This window comes from Engraulis encrasicolus, chromosome 23, assembly GCF_034702125.1.
Source record: "Engraulis encrasicolus isolate BLACKSEA-1 chromosome 23, IST_EnEncr_1.0, whole genome shotgun sequence".
NCBI classification, from domain to species: domain Eukaryota; kingdom Metazoa; phylum Chordata; class Actinopteri; order Clupeiformes; family Engraulidae; genus Engraulis; species Engraulis encrasicolus.
In genome coordinates this window covers 26,764,594-26,778,956 of record NC_085879.1, presented here as the reverse complement: position 1 = coordinate 26,778,956, position 14,363 = coordinate 26,764,594, and the positions used below count along the sequence as shown (strand labels likewise).

Here is a 14,363-nt window from a genome sequence, read left to right as displayed (position 1 = left end):
GAGAGACAGAAAGAGATGGAGAGGGAGAGGAGAGCAACTAAGCCTGGCAGGGAAAATCAGCCATCATCAATGGGGTATGAGGAGGAGGGAAAGAGAAAAAGAGAGAAAAATGATGGCGGGAGGGAGACGTCTACGAGAGACAAGGCAAGGGAGAATAACTGCGAGAGGGAGCAAAAAAGAGAGAGAAAACCGAGAGGAGAGAGCTAGGGACACAACGGAGGAGAGAGAGAAAGAGCGAGACGAGGAAGAGTAGCTAAGCCTTGCAGTAAAATTCAGAGTGAGACTGAGAGAGAGAGCGAGAGAGAGAGAGAGAGAACAAGGAGCAAAAAATGACAAAAATGGGAAATCAGAGGGAAGGAGAGCGAGAGGGAGACAAGGGAGGAGAGAAATAGAGGGAGACGAGACGAGACGATAGGAGGGGGATGCACTGTAGTTCAGCCTTGCAGGGAAAATCAGCCAGGGTTGCCAGATGAGGTTGATGATTTCCAGCCCAAAAAATGCTCAAAACCCGCCTGGAAGCACTACATCCGGCCCAATTCTATTGATTTCTATGGCCAAAAATTGGGCGGGTTTTTCTCCAAAATCCATTTTTACCCGCAGACAGCCATCCAAAGCAGGCCAATTGGGCGGGAAACCACCCAATCTGGCAACACTGAAATCAGCCATCATCTTTGAGGACTGACAGGAGGGCCCAGGAGAGTGATCAGCGGTAAGCACAGACGACACAGATAGAGATGACTGAGACTCGAGGTGGACGGAGAAGAGCTGGCATGTTAATTAGAGCAAAATGGAGAAACGCAGTGGGAGGTTTTCAGGGAGGTGTGTGTGTGTGTGTGTGTGTGTGTGTGTGTGTGTGTGTGTGTGTGTGTGCGTGCGTGCGTGGGTGTGTGTTCGTGCACGCTTTTGTGTGTGTATGTGTGCGTGTGTGTTTTAGTGTATCTGTGCGCTTGTGAGTGTGTGTGTGTGTGTGTGAGCGCCTGTGTGTGGGTGTGTGCGTGTGTGTGTGTGTGTATGTGTGTGTGTGTGTGTGTGGAGTGCGGAGCGGTGTGATAGTTTGAGAGAACATTTCATTAGCTTAGGCGTTCCCTTGATACCTCCAATCACACTGCGGTGCCTGTGCAGTATTCACTTGCCTCCCAGAGAGGGAGGGAGAGAGAGAGAGAGAGAGAGAGAGAGAGAGAGAGAGAGAGAGAGAGAGAGAGAGAGAGAGAGAAAGAGAGAGACAGACAGACAGACAGACAGAGAGAGAGAGAGAGAGAGAAATTTGGTTGTCTCGGCTCGATGGCCAATAGACAGTGTTGATGACAGCTTTCTTCCATTGCCAAAACATTTATGCAACTTGTAGACACAACACAAGCATGTGCGTACAAACTCTCTCTCACACACACACACAAGCACACACACACACACACACACACACACACACACACACACACACACACACACACACACACACACACACACACACTCATCTGAAAGTCCCCCAGCCCCCCCCCCCCCCCCCCCCCCCCCCCCCCCCCCCCCCCCCCCCCCCCCCCCCCAGCCAATACATACATTGTAATGAGAACCCATTTCTGGGCCACCTCTCTCCCTTGGCCCGGGAAAACTGTCCCCTCCTGTCAGCATCCCTGCACACACACACACACACACACACACACACACACACACACACACACACACACACACACACACACACACACACACACACACACACACACACACACACAGACATCCTGCTGTGACTGTGTGTGTGTGTGTGTTTGCGTGCGTGCGTGCGTGCGTGCGTGCGTGCGTGCGTGTATGTGACAGACAGAGACAGACAGAGAGAAAGAGAATCTGTGTGCACTTTTGTGTCTGTGTCTGTGTGATGATGATCCCCAGGGAAAGACTGGAGAGGTGAAAGGTAAATCCAAGGTTTCAACCAGGCCACACCCCTTGGGCTTACACATCTTCCTCCCTTCCATAAACACCACCCGACTAGAGCCCTATAGTCTTCCTCATCATCCTTTCCATAAGCTCACATACACGGGGAGGCCGCCTCCTCTTCCCCACCATCCCCTCCGTAAGATCACATACACGGGTAGGTTGCCTCCTCTTCCTCACCCACCCTTTCCATAACCTCCTACAGACTAGACCCCTCCTCTTCCTCACCGTCCCCTCCGTAAGCTCACATACACGGGGAGGCCGCCTCCTCTTCCCCACCCTCCCCTCCGTAAGCTCACATACACGGGGAGGCCGCCTCATCTTCCTCACCCTCCCCTCCGTAAGCTCACATACACGGGGAGGCCGCCTCGTCTTGCCCACCCTCCCCTCCTTAAGCTCACATACATGGGTAGGCTACCTCGTCCTCCCCATTCTCCCCTCCGTACAGAGCCGGTTCTACCTACATTGGGGCCCTAGGTGAAATATAGACATGAGGTTATTTTGAGTTCTTTTTGCTGGCGTTAACCTTGGCATGGCTTACTGTTGGGGGGCCCTAGGCAATTGCCTAGTCGGCCTGTTGGTAAAACCGGCTCTGTCTCCGTATAGGTTCACATAGACGGAGAGGCCGCTGCGAGCAAAGCCCTGGGTTTGATCTTTATTCCCCTTGCTGTACAAGCTGCCTGCTGCCTGCCTGTACTGGGGATATGGCAATTATATTCACATACTATACTGTCTGTATGCTTCCTTCAGAGCAAGATCAGTGGAGATGTCCCTCAGGGCTTGTAACTAAAGTCATGCATGAGGAAAAGGAGAAGGGGGGGCAGGGAAACCGACAGGGGACAGGGGGGACAAAGGGGTCAGTTGTCCCGGACCCAGGGAGAGAGGGGGCCCATAATTGGGTCCTCATTGCATTGTATGTATTGTATAGGGAGGCTTTCAAATTACTTTGTCCCGGCCCCAGCCAAAGCAGTCAGCAGCCCTGGGGAAAGCGTTCCCGTTGACACAAATTGGATCAAAAATCTCAGATTGGCTTCCTGCTGTAGGAAGAAAGAGAACAGAAACCAGTGATTTTTCAAATAGATAATTATATCTATTTATTAATTCAGTGGATAATTGTTCTTTATTTTTCAACTTCACTTAATGATATTTGTTTTTTAAATGTAAAATGATTATTTTTAACGCACCAACATCAAAGATTTAACTTTTTGTGTTATTGTGTGATTTCAAATTAAAAGGCTGTTGCATGGTTTCAGGCAAATAATTAATGGGAGGGGAATCTTACATTACGCATTACGCCTTTGAGGACCTCTTTAGAGCTTAAAATGTTCGAGGCAGGGAAAAAGAAAGATGAAAAAGATCAAAGAAAGAAAGAAAAAAAACACAATAACATAAAAAAGGTAGGAGGAAAACAAACGTCCATTTTAGAGAGAACGCAGGTTTCCTTTTGTGGTAATAGTGTGGGATGTGCGTACGGTGCCCTAGGCAACGGCCTGAACCATGCTATATTTAGTTACGCCACATGACAGCACCTTTATACCGTGTCGAGACTCGAGAGTCGTACTATCCGAACTCTCTCCCTGAAATAAACCTGCAGCTACTGCCGGTGCTGCTGCTGCTGCTGCTGGTGAGAGCAGGATTGTGTCAAAAACCTGATCGTGCGGCCCAAACAAACCTGGAATCAATAAAATCTTTCGCTGAGACAAATGTGCCGGCCTCCCAGAACCGTTTATTTTCTAACACACGCCTGACATGCAAATTGATCGCTCTCTGTGGACGGAGGGTGGAGTGCAGACACAAACATACACACATACCTAAGTACCAACACTGCGGGCAAGCGCGCACGCACGCACGCACATACACACACACACACACACACACACACACAGACACACACACACACACACACACACACACACACACACACACACACACACACACACACACACACACACACACACACACACACACTTCTCACTATTTGTCAGTCTCTCTCTATCTTGTTCCCTTTCTTTCTGGCTGAGAGAGCGATTAGAAAAATCCGTCCTGGGCGATACGATTGCGGAGAGAAGCCATTTGCGCTGGACGAAGCAATAGTTCAGCAGAAATTGCAGAGGGATGCAAGGGCATCCATAGGGAGGGAAAGAGAGAGAGGGGGGGGGTAGCGGGAAGAAAGAAACAGAGCAATGGAGGAAGAGAGATATGGAAAGAAATTCTAGAAATGGAAGAAGGGAGCAGAAAGATAACGAAAAGAGAGAGAGAGAGAAAGAGGGAGAGAGAGAGGCCAGACAGAGAGAAAAAGAGAGGGATCAAGGGGGAGATAGGAAGAGAAAGAAACAGGACCGGGGCAACAGCTCATTGATTAGTTTGTGCCGAGTAGAGCAGAGCAGAGCAGAGTGGGTTCCAATGGCAGTTAGCTGTGGGCATGAGGTCGGCCATGCAACTCTTGCCGAAGGGCAGGGCTAATCCAACGGAGGCCCTGGGGCCATATGCGGCCCTTGGATGGCAAGGTTCTTCCCACATGAAGGGCTAGGGCCATCACAATTCACGTTGAGACAGGGGGTAAGGGGGCTAAACGGATTTCCCGGAGGCACACTTACAACCAATTTCCACGAATGCATTGCGAATGCCTTTAGAAAATGGTGGTATCCACAAAAGCTCACAAATGTAAGTATTTTTGCTGTAATTTGCGGCTTTACAGTTGTAATATTTGTTGCATTGTACTAAGTTTAACATTGTCCCAATGTGTAATGGTCATTTTCTCCATGAAACGCACATGAAAAATATCGCTATTAACCTCAACCTAATGCATGGAAGTCGTCAATGCTATGAGCGTCATTCTGTGATTGAGGGGTGTCTCGACTCATAGGGGTTGTGTTTCAAGCCCTACGCCTTACCTCCGTTTGAAGGGGCGAGAGGCAAGGAGAAGGCGTAGAAATTAGGGGTTGGGGTAGAAATTAGAAATAGGATTCGGCCTTAGTATCAACACTTTGATTGTTGAATTAACACTGCCATGTCATATATGCTCCAGAACAGTGCAAACTCTAGTCAACTCGTGTCAAGTGTTAATTACAGTCTTGTGGAAACACTGGGTTAAATTTTACATTGACTGCATATACATTAGTTAGTTAGTCAGTTAGTTAAAGGAGAATTTCGGCCAGTTTGGATTCATATCCCATCTTGGGTGGACCAAGGGAAAAGGATGAAAGGGAAAACCGCGAGAAATTGTCATGCGTGCTGCGCAAAGTTGTTCAATTGCGCCGTTTTCGGTTAAAGCGTGGCCGTCGGGCACGTTTTTAACCTGTTTTAAAGCTCCTAGCGTGTATTAAAACACTTTTGAACGCTTTGGCCGTGGTGTGTGTGCCAATACAAGTGAATCTGGTCAGGTTTACAGTTCCATTACCTAGCACAGGCACGATACAAGAGTTTTCAGAAGTAGCGCACCTACCTCTCTCAGCTTCTGCCTTCCACCTCCGTCCGCGAAATGGTTCGCCAAAGTGATACTTCATAGTAATCCATTTTATTTTTGTCCACCAAAGACGAGCCACAGGAAACAAATTCACACGTTTCCATGTCCTGTGTTGTTGTTTTCTCGCAGATTGACTTCTCACTAGTGAACGCAGGTTTGTGACGTCACAGCGTCACATGACTCCTGGAAGGAACGCACATTCGCTCATCCAGTTATTATACAGAAGCGAGAGGCGCTGTCGTAATATTACTGTTTGATATTTTGAGAAGGATCCTTCGTTGGGGTCTGGTGGTTCAATTGAAGAGTTTGGTGGCCATGGTTATCTTTTTCGAACTGAATTGAATTTGTATTTCCAGAAAGAGCCATTTTTTGCAGTAAAAACGACTGTACTTTGGCCATACTTGAAAATATTAGTTCATTACTCAGTAAACTTTCATGAAAAGATCAAATATGGCAATAGGCAGCCCATTTTCAATGAGCAGCATAGTTGCATAGTTTTTTACCATTTCCTGCACAGTGTCCCTTTAACTAAATTCTTGTAGTCGTCACTATTTATGAACATCCTTGGTGGGCACCTCAGAAGCTCCTGGAGGGCTAGCTGGCGTCCATGGGCACCACATTGGTGACGCCTGGGAGAGTGTGTCATGATGCTGTTGCTGCTGTTGCTCAGTGGTGTAGTCTACGTAGAACGCGGGTATACGGAGTATACCCACTTCTAAATTTCAGGGATTTCAGTATACCCCACTTAAAATTGATTGATCCATTGTTTTGAATAGCACAAATATATATAGTATACCCACTTCAAAAAATGCTCAAATATACAGTATACCCACTTCAAAAAAGTAGACTACACCGCTGCTGTTGCTGCTGCTGCTGCGGAGTTGAGGGATCAATCCATCTTTCATCAGTGTGGCGACCGCATTGGTGGCACGTGTTTTATCACCTCCGCCAAGGATTCTTCACCATTGCTAGCCTACAAAACTAGACGCCCCTAGTGACTGAGAATTGAATTGCAAGTCGCTTTGGTCAAAGGCGTCTGCTAAATGCTATGTAATGTAATGTAATGTAATGTAATGCTGGATAGGGCGACTTTTGACATTACAGCTTCTCACTCTACAAAAAGGCTTAAAATAAAAATATGGTTTAACATAGTCGAATGTTGTATCAAACAGCTTCCTTTGGTGGAGGTCTGTTTGAGTGTCTCTCAGAGTGCCTTGTAGCTGTTTCAAATTTGGTGCAGATGGAAATGTATGCAATGCTGTTGCTTTCTCTCTCTATTTCTCTGTCTCTGACGGTCTGTTTCTCTCTCTCTCTCTCCCTCTGTGTGTGTGTGCACACGTGTGTGTGTGTGTGTGTGTGTGTGTGTGTGTGTGTGTGTGTGTGTGTGTGTGTGTGTGTGTGTGTGTGTGTGTGTGTGTGTGTGTGTGTGTGTGTGTGTGTGTGTGTGTGAGAGAGTGTGTGTGTGCATGTATGTGTGGATGCATGAGTGTGCTCGTGTGCGTGTGCGTATCTGTCATTTTCCTTATCCCCTTTCCTCTTGAACAGAACACACAAGTAGTTCCCCAGCCAACAACTGATAACAAAGCCCTCATTGGACCACACACTTTCTTTCACTGATAATCCTGCCAGTCAAACCCTTTCAGCTTCCCCCCTCCTTTCAACTCAATAAATCACAACCCCGAACAAACAGACAGTCAGTCCAATCCAAAAGAATATCTCTACCTCATCATCTACAAAGCTCTGTCTACCGTCTTTTGAAGGTGAATGAAAAGCATGCCTCCACAAAGCTCTCTCGTTTTAAAAGGAATGACATTTAAAGTCACATCTACAGAGATCTGTTGGCCACAGATGTCTTTACTGATTGAACCACCACACGTCTGTGTTATATCTGGTCTTGTCTTGTCTGGTCTTGGCCCCTGAAAAAGCCCCCATCATAAATTCCCAAGAGAACACAGTTGTAATAGTGCAAAGCGGTTGTGCGTTTTAATGCTGGTACAGTCAATGCTTCAGGCACTTTGTCTGTGTCTGTACGGTACAGGGCTAGAGGCACACCCAGAGTTGTAGTGGAGGATTGATACCAGAATATGGACTTTGACCACATTCGTGGCAGCATTTTAGAAAAATAGTTTATCCAACTATCCCTGCATTACAGTATAACATGCTTTGATATAGAGGTATCCTTTGTCAAATAAATTGCAAATAGGCCTACTCTATAATCACACGTTGAGCATTCCAAAATCAAATTATGCAATAGTACATTAGTGGTCGTTAAAACACTAAGACTTGTCTACAACGCCTTGTATCACACTGTGTATCACATTTGCAGCACTGTGTATCACACGTCCACGGCACCTTGATCCCCAAACTCATATACAGAATAAGTGTGCCTTTTACCACCCCGTGTGCATTTCTTCATCTAACATTGTGAAAAGAACAGAGAAGATTCTTCCAAAAATATTGGCAGACACTGACATTGTGTCAATATTGAAACCTCCTCGCTAATCTTTACTTTGTAGTAGATGTCGATGCAGAGTCAAAGATCTTCAAAGACCAAATGTGAGAACGCTAAAATAAATCAAACCTAGGATATTGCCTATACAATCACTCATTCTACTAGCTGACAAGATGTATATTACAACACATTTTGTAAAACCACACACATCAATATGGCGCAAAACAAAGAAAGGCACCCATTTTTCCTGTAATATAAAAACAACCCCTTTCGTGTGCATGTACTACACTGAAAAAAGAGGGAATGGCGGGTCTTTGAATTAACCTATATAAAGTAAATAGATGCAAAACAATTCATTAACATTCCTTGAGTAAACATGATTTCATCAAATAAGGATAATGTGTTCTTGGAGACTGCTGAATTTGCATGTTTCTAATGCTTTGAATGAACATGATTAAGTTGTGTCTGGGGTGGCCTCCAGTCCTGAGGTGGCGCTAGTGCACCACTTTCTAAGACAAGAAGAAGCCGGAAAGTTTCTAAGCCAGAGAGCCGTTCGCCTCAGTCAGCTCGGTCCTACTCTTCAGTCTCATCTCGCTGGAATAGTGTTGTCATGTGTGAAGATCTACACGAAATTGAGTAAGTAACTGAATTACTTTCATTTATTGTGGGCGATGTAGAACTGCTCTTGTGTCTTTTGTGTGTGGAAGCTGAGCCAAAGGTGAAGTTAGACTCTACTACATTTACCCATGCAGTGCTCTTTGCTTAGTAACAGGTGCACTGCAAACACATGCAGTTGGCTATGCATCATGTTAATTTCGAAAAGAATGGAAAATATGTACATTTAGGATATTCAATGATGTAGTAAAAACTGCTACTGTACAACAATCTAGCTGGTCATCTTCAGTTAATAGCTATATTTGCGCGGGAGGGTCTGATCCGTTAATGGGGGAGGGGTGGTGGGGGTGCACAGCGAACTAGAACTTCATCGAACACGTTGCATGCTCACGAGAACAGAGGGCTGGCGTCGTTTCGGTGTGTTCATTTTAAGCCAAGTATTCTATTTTTAAAGTTTTTTTGTTTTTTGACCCAACCCAGGTGTTTAATGCACACATGCACTTGTGGTCTTAACCGAAGATTAATCAAATGTAAGCTTTCCTGCACACAAAGTCAAAGAACAACCGACCTAGATAGAGTGCATATAATCTGAATTTAAACTTTGCACAGGGAATTGGATGAAACATGTGGGAATAGTATCCTATTTATTGAAGTGCATAGCACTTTTTTTTACTTGCACTTATGGTGCAATGCAAAGCATGCACTGCCTTGTTATCTCGTTTTACTTAGCCTATATCTTCCTCTTTTAAGTGGAGCATTGTTTACAAGTAGCCTATTTTACAGAATGCATGCTCCTCATTCACGAATCCTGTGCTGTTTATAAATGTTTAACCTCACCAATTCCTTCTTTCTTTCTTTCTTTAAGGACTTCTGGCACAGTGGCCTGCACTGTTCGAAGTCTGTAAGGTAAGACATTCAATGCTGATTGTCTTTAAGGTTTTGTGTGTGTGTGTTTCCCTAATGTTTATGATTTGTCAATCCTTTGGGCTCTTTATGTCTTTTCAGATCAGTGCTGAATTCAAAATAATCACCACAGTTCCCCTGCAATCCAAGCAACTGTTGCTGAATTGGCTGATGTAAGTTTCTGTCTTTTTCGCCTGTCTACTTGATGGTTCCTGAGCAGAAAGCCTTTAACTATTGAGTTACACCCCTGCATGTTAAAACCCCATAGAGAGGATCATGATCTGCCTTAGTAGTCATGGTACCAGTACATTCATATGCATGTTTCTTTTGGTGGCAGTCAGCTTCCCAATGTTGATGCCATTCATAGAATCCCAAAACAAATCAGTACCACCACCATTTTTGACTGTAAACATGGGACTGTTTTCTTTATACTTCTCCCTTGGCTACTATCACACATGCTTGAAACAATCTAAAGCAAATGTGTTCATCATGGTTTCATCAGAGACAAACAGACTTCAGATATGGATTGCTGGAACCATGTCCTCTGGTCTGATGACACCAACATGAACACATTTTTTCGGATGGTGTCAAGCATGTGTGGTGTTAACCAAGTGAGTAGTACAAAGTAAACTGTCCCATGCTCATGGTCAAGTAGTGGTAGTGGGACAGACATGGTTTTAGGCTGGATGCATGGAGTCAATATTGGAAATCTGAATTTCACCAACATGTACCATGACAATTGAAGCAGATCATGATACAGTCTGCGATTTTAAAGGTGCAGAGAGAATGATTTTTTTTAAGTAGTTTATTTCCAGAACTCATGCTGCACAGGTTACAAATGTTCTCCTTTTTCTTTCTTTCTTTCTTTCTTTCTTTCTTTCTTTCTTTCTTTCTTTCTTTCTTTTCTTTCTTTCTTTTTTCTCTTTCGTTCTCTCTCTCTCTCTCTTTCTTTCTTTCATTAAGTTGTACAAGATGCACCATTTCTGAGGACTTCTGGCACAGTGGCCTGCACTGTTCAAAGTTCGCAAGGTAAGACATTCAATTCGGATTGTCTTTAATGTTTTTATTTGTGAATTACAGCGTTTTATCTCCTTTCTTGAATGTGTGTGTGGCTTTCTCCTAATGTTAATGATTTGATCGTTAAATCCTTTGGGCTCTTTATGTCTTTTCAGATCAGTGCTGAATTGAAAAGAATCACCAGTCCCACTGCAATGGCCAGCACTGTTCGAAGTCCACAAGGTAAAGCATTCACTTTGGCCACAACCCTACCCAGTGCACCTTAACAACTTGACTCCTGCTTTAAATTAGCTGTTATCTGAATGGGGGTGACTAAATATTCCAGTGGTATAAGGAGCTGCTTCTCAAATTTTTATATTTAAATTTTGTCGTACTCTGACCAGTGAATATTAGATTATTGCTTAGTACTAGAATTGGAGTTATCTGAGACAAGATGATCTGATCTGAGAAGTGTTGATGACTACCTCCCTGGTGTTCCCACTCTCAGTGTGGAGTGTGACACTATTTGTATGCATTGTGCTATGCTCAACATGACATTGAGAGGCTTCAGTTGAAAGTGAGCAAGCTATCTCACGGTTTCCTTATTTCAATACACTTGCTACACAATTCATATGCAGCTAAACAAAAAGAAATATTAATATCTTCTATGTAGAAACAAAATGAGCACTACAATGAAGGGTATAATATCTGAGAGCACTTTGTTGACACATGTTTTTCACTCTGATGGGGGGGGTGGGGAGGGGGGGAATCAGAGTCGACAGAGTGCACATGCTGTGTTACGCTTTTCATTATATTGCCCGTTGTATGTCTGCCTAGAATATTGCATGTTTTATTTTTAATCATAAGTCATCAATGAAACTTATTGAGATGGGGAAAACTGTAAGAACTTCTTATTTCAGCCCCTTGACAGACAAGCCCTGCATGCCATATTACTGCACGCATGCACAAAGAGCAATGCAGTAGACTTTTCCTTCAAAGTCTTCTCGCAAGGAACAGTATATACCGTACCTGTATATGCATAATGAAACTTGTTGTTCTCTTAATTGAGACGAGCTGACCCTTACATCTCTGTGCTCTGAAACATCTTAAACAGAGGATTGGCATCACTGGTTGTCTACTACAAGCTCCTTGTAGGTCCCAGCCAAGGAGACACAGTAGACCTGGGGTGTTGTTCCATATGAGAGTGAGCTTTTTCATTGGCCTGGGCCCACTGGTATTCCTGTGACACACCAAGTTTCATGTCAAAGTCTTGTCATGCTATGCAATGATCTTGCAGGCCACATAAAATTACTTCATGGGTCACAATTGGCCCTGGGTTTGAGTTTGACATCCCTGCAGAATGAAGGCAACTACACAGCTTTGGCTCTGGTATTTGACGACTTCAGGCCAATTCACACCAGTGTTAAATCATCATCCAGGTCCCACATCAGAATTAGAACTGAGGAAATCTTGGCAGTGGAACAGAGGACATGCTTTGGACTTTGCAGTAACCTACTGCCCAGCTTAATGTTGATTTATTTGTTAATTCAAATGGCTTGGTTAATTTGTGTTTATTTACTTTTGTCTGTGTTGAATAGGTCATGGATGAAGTTGCCGTAGACGAAGCAATTGAAGACATCACAATTGGAATCTGCTCTGACAGAAGATTGGGCATCCCACCCTTTGGACATTGTCAGTTTTAGTGTATGTCTGTCACACACGTGACACCCAATCGGAAAGGACTCTTTTTTTTTTCAGCAACTAAAAAACAGCAGTTATTTTTGTTTCTTTAAGTGAAATGTACCTTTTTTGCTTGCATGCACTTCCAGCTCCTTGCTGGTTTAAGAATAGCACTTGAGTGTGCATATGTTTTGTACGTACTGTGTTGATTTTGACCCAAACTAAAGACAAACAAAATACCAAAACTAGACTTAAATAAGACTGGGTAATGACACAAATGTGGTCACCAAAGAGGACAACCAAATGAATGGTGGACTGCCAGATGCACACGCACATGCATACATTATACGTGCACATGCATACAGTATACGCGCATGAACGCACACACGCACACCTACAAGTGTGGACTAATGCACTTAGTCAATGAGCTAAAATAACTGTATGTAGAGTGAATTTTATTTGTGCCCGATGTGTTCACATGAATGCTAATCCAGCCAGAGAGCACTTTTTCACAGCAACCAAACAAATTATTTTCTTAAAGGTGCACTGTGTAGGATGGTGACCAGAGTAGGCAACTATGCTGCACATTGAAACGGTGCTGCCTATTACCAACTGTGTCCTTTTCATGAATATTTACTTAGTAATAAACGAAAATGTATAAATGTATTACGAAAATGTTTACTAAAAATCTGTATTTCTAGAAATTCAAAATGACAGTCAGTGGAGAAGATTCCTCTCTTTCCCCCTTTCATGTATGGAAAGAGCAATGTCCCCAGTCATAACGACAACTTAAAGTTTGGTGGTGGTAAATATTCATGAAAAATGCAACATTTTTGCATGGGCAGCATGAAATCTCAAAAATAAACTACTGAAAGTAATACACAGTGCACCTTTAAAGCGAATTGGACTTTCTTTCTGTTCACAGACCCTGCTCGTTGATTGGTCTAAGAGTAGCAGTTATTTGTGACTGTGCTTATGTTTTGTATATCTGTGTGCATTTTACATGCGTACAGTGAAAGTCAATACATTTAATCACAGAATTCTGACTCTTTTTGTTGTTTTTGTTTGCACAGGCCTGTACATCAAATTGTGATCTGCAATGCATTTGTATAGCCTAGACCTAATATGTTTACCATATGTTTTTTATTTATTTATTTTATTTTATTTTATTTTTATTTATTTTTTGGGGGGGGGTGGATTGAGACTAAAGAATCATGTTACTGAAATGTAGCTGTATGCATGATTTAGGTGATTCCATCACCTTTTAATAAACATGAAAAAAATACTTTCAAACTATGTCAAAGTTTTGTGTTTTTCCAACATATTTTCTGGTTAATGGAATACCAATTAATTGTTTAGGATTAAAGTGATTTCATCACCTCTGATTTAGGTGAAAAAAACATTTTGTGACTATTTTAAAAAATCACATAGTTCCAACACATTTTTATGATGCTGGAACATGAATAAGTTGTGTTAGGTTGAGGTGATCCAATCACCTCCGTTTAAGGTGATAAAATCACTTAAACCTTACACAATAAAAATAGGGGAAGAAATCATGTTGACCTTCCACAATTGGATTGTGTGGGACCGATGTACACATTAAAATCATGTAAATCCAACGAATATTTTCTTTCAGTGTATAACTACCAGTGAGCCACTCTAATGACATAATTACAAGGTCTGCTTACCTACAGAAATTGATGCTAACCAACCATAGAATACCATCTCAACCATTTATGGATGCCTCGTGCAGCGTGCTGCCATGGGGCATTTAAAAATGTCAAGCTTTCAGCAGCAGGATTCCTCGAAGCATCAGGAATCTTCATATTTTGCATATCCTGACTTCAAGCGCATCACATTTACTCGTATTAGCACGCATTTGCAATAAAGGGCTGCTACAGAGGCTTTAACCTCTCCTCTTCTGCTCTTTGATCTCCTATGTGCCTTTTTCCCATGGTTGTCTTTGGGATTTTTAAATGTTTTAAAATTAGAATTAAAATGACTGAACCTATGTATGGTATATGAGGATATTATTAAAAACATACTTTTAAATACAGTTTACTTGTTGTTTTTACAGGTGCGCCTTTTGGACACTTGAGCCCCTGCCCCTCCTAAGGTCTTTGCATGGCCCTGCTTATTAGTATGGCAAAGAGGACTGAAATGTCGGCGTCATGCCAAGGTTGGACCTTGCAAAGCACATTACATGAAAGGGATCACTACTGTGGCTGAGACTAAACGAAGCAAACTGTTCAGGGTAACCTGTGCAAGGCTCATATGCATAACATCTAGAGCAGGGTTTCCCAAACTGGGATGCGTGCCCCCCTGGGG

General features: G+C 43.4%; 1 long non-coding RNA gene across 2 annotated transcripts; it reads left to right on the top strand.

Moving 5' to 3' along the window:
* Window positions 1–8,146: 8,146 nt before the first annotated feature.
* LOC134439650 (uncharacterized) lies at window positions 8,147–12,111 on the top strand. 2 transcript variants are annotated; one of them, XR_010032810.1, is made up of 6 exons: window positions 8,147–8,477; window positions 9,322–9,362; window positions 9,462–9,532; window positions 10,323–10,388; window positions 10,532–10,598; window positions 11,954–12,111. It is a non-coding gene; the product is annotated as an uncharacterized LOC134439650 (long non-coding RNA). The 2 variants fall into 2 exon arrangements; XR_010032811.1 differs by lacking the exon at window positions 11,954–12,111 and having other exon boundaries at window positions 10,323–11,089.
* Window positions 12,112–14,363: the final 2,252 nt, after the last annotated feature.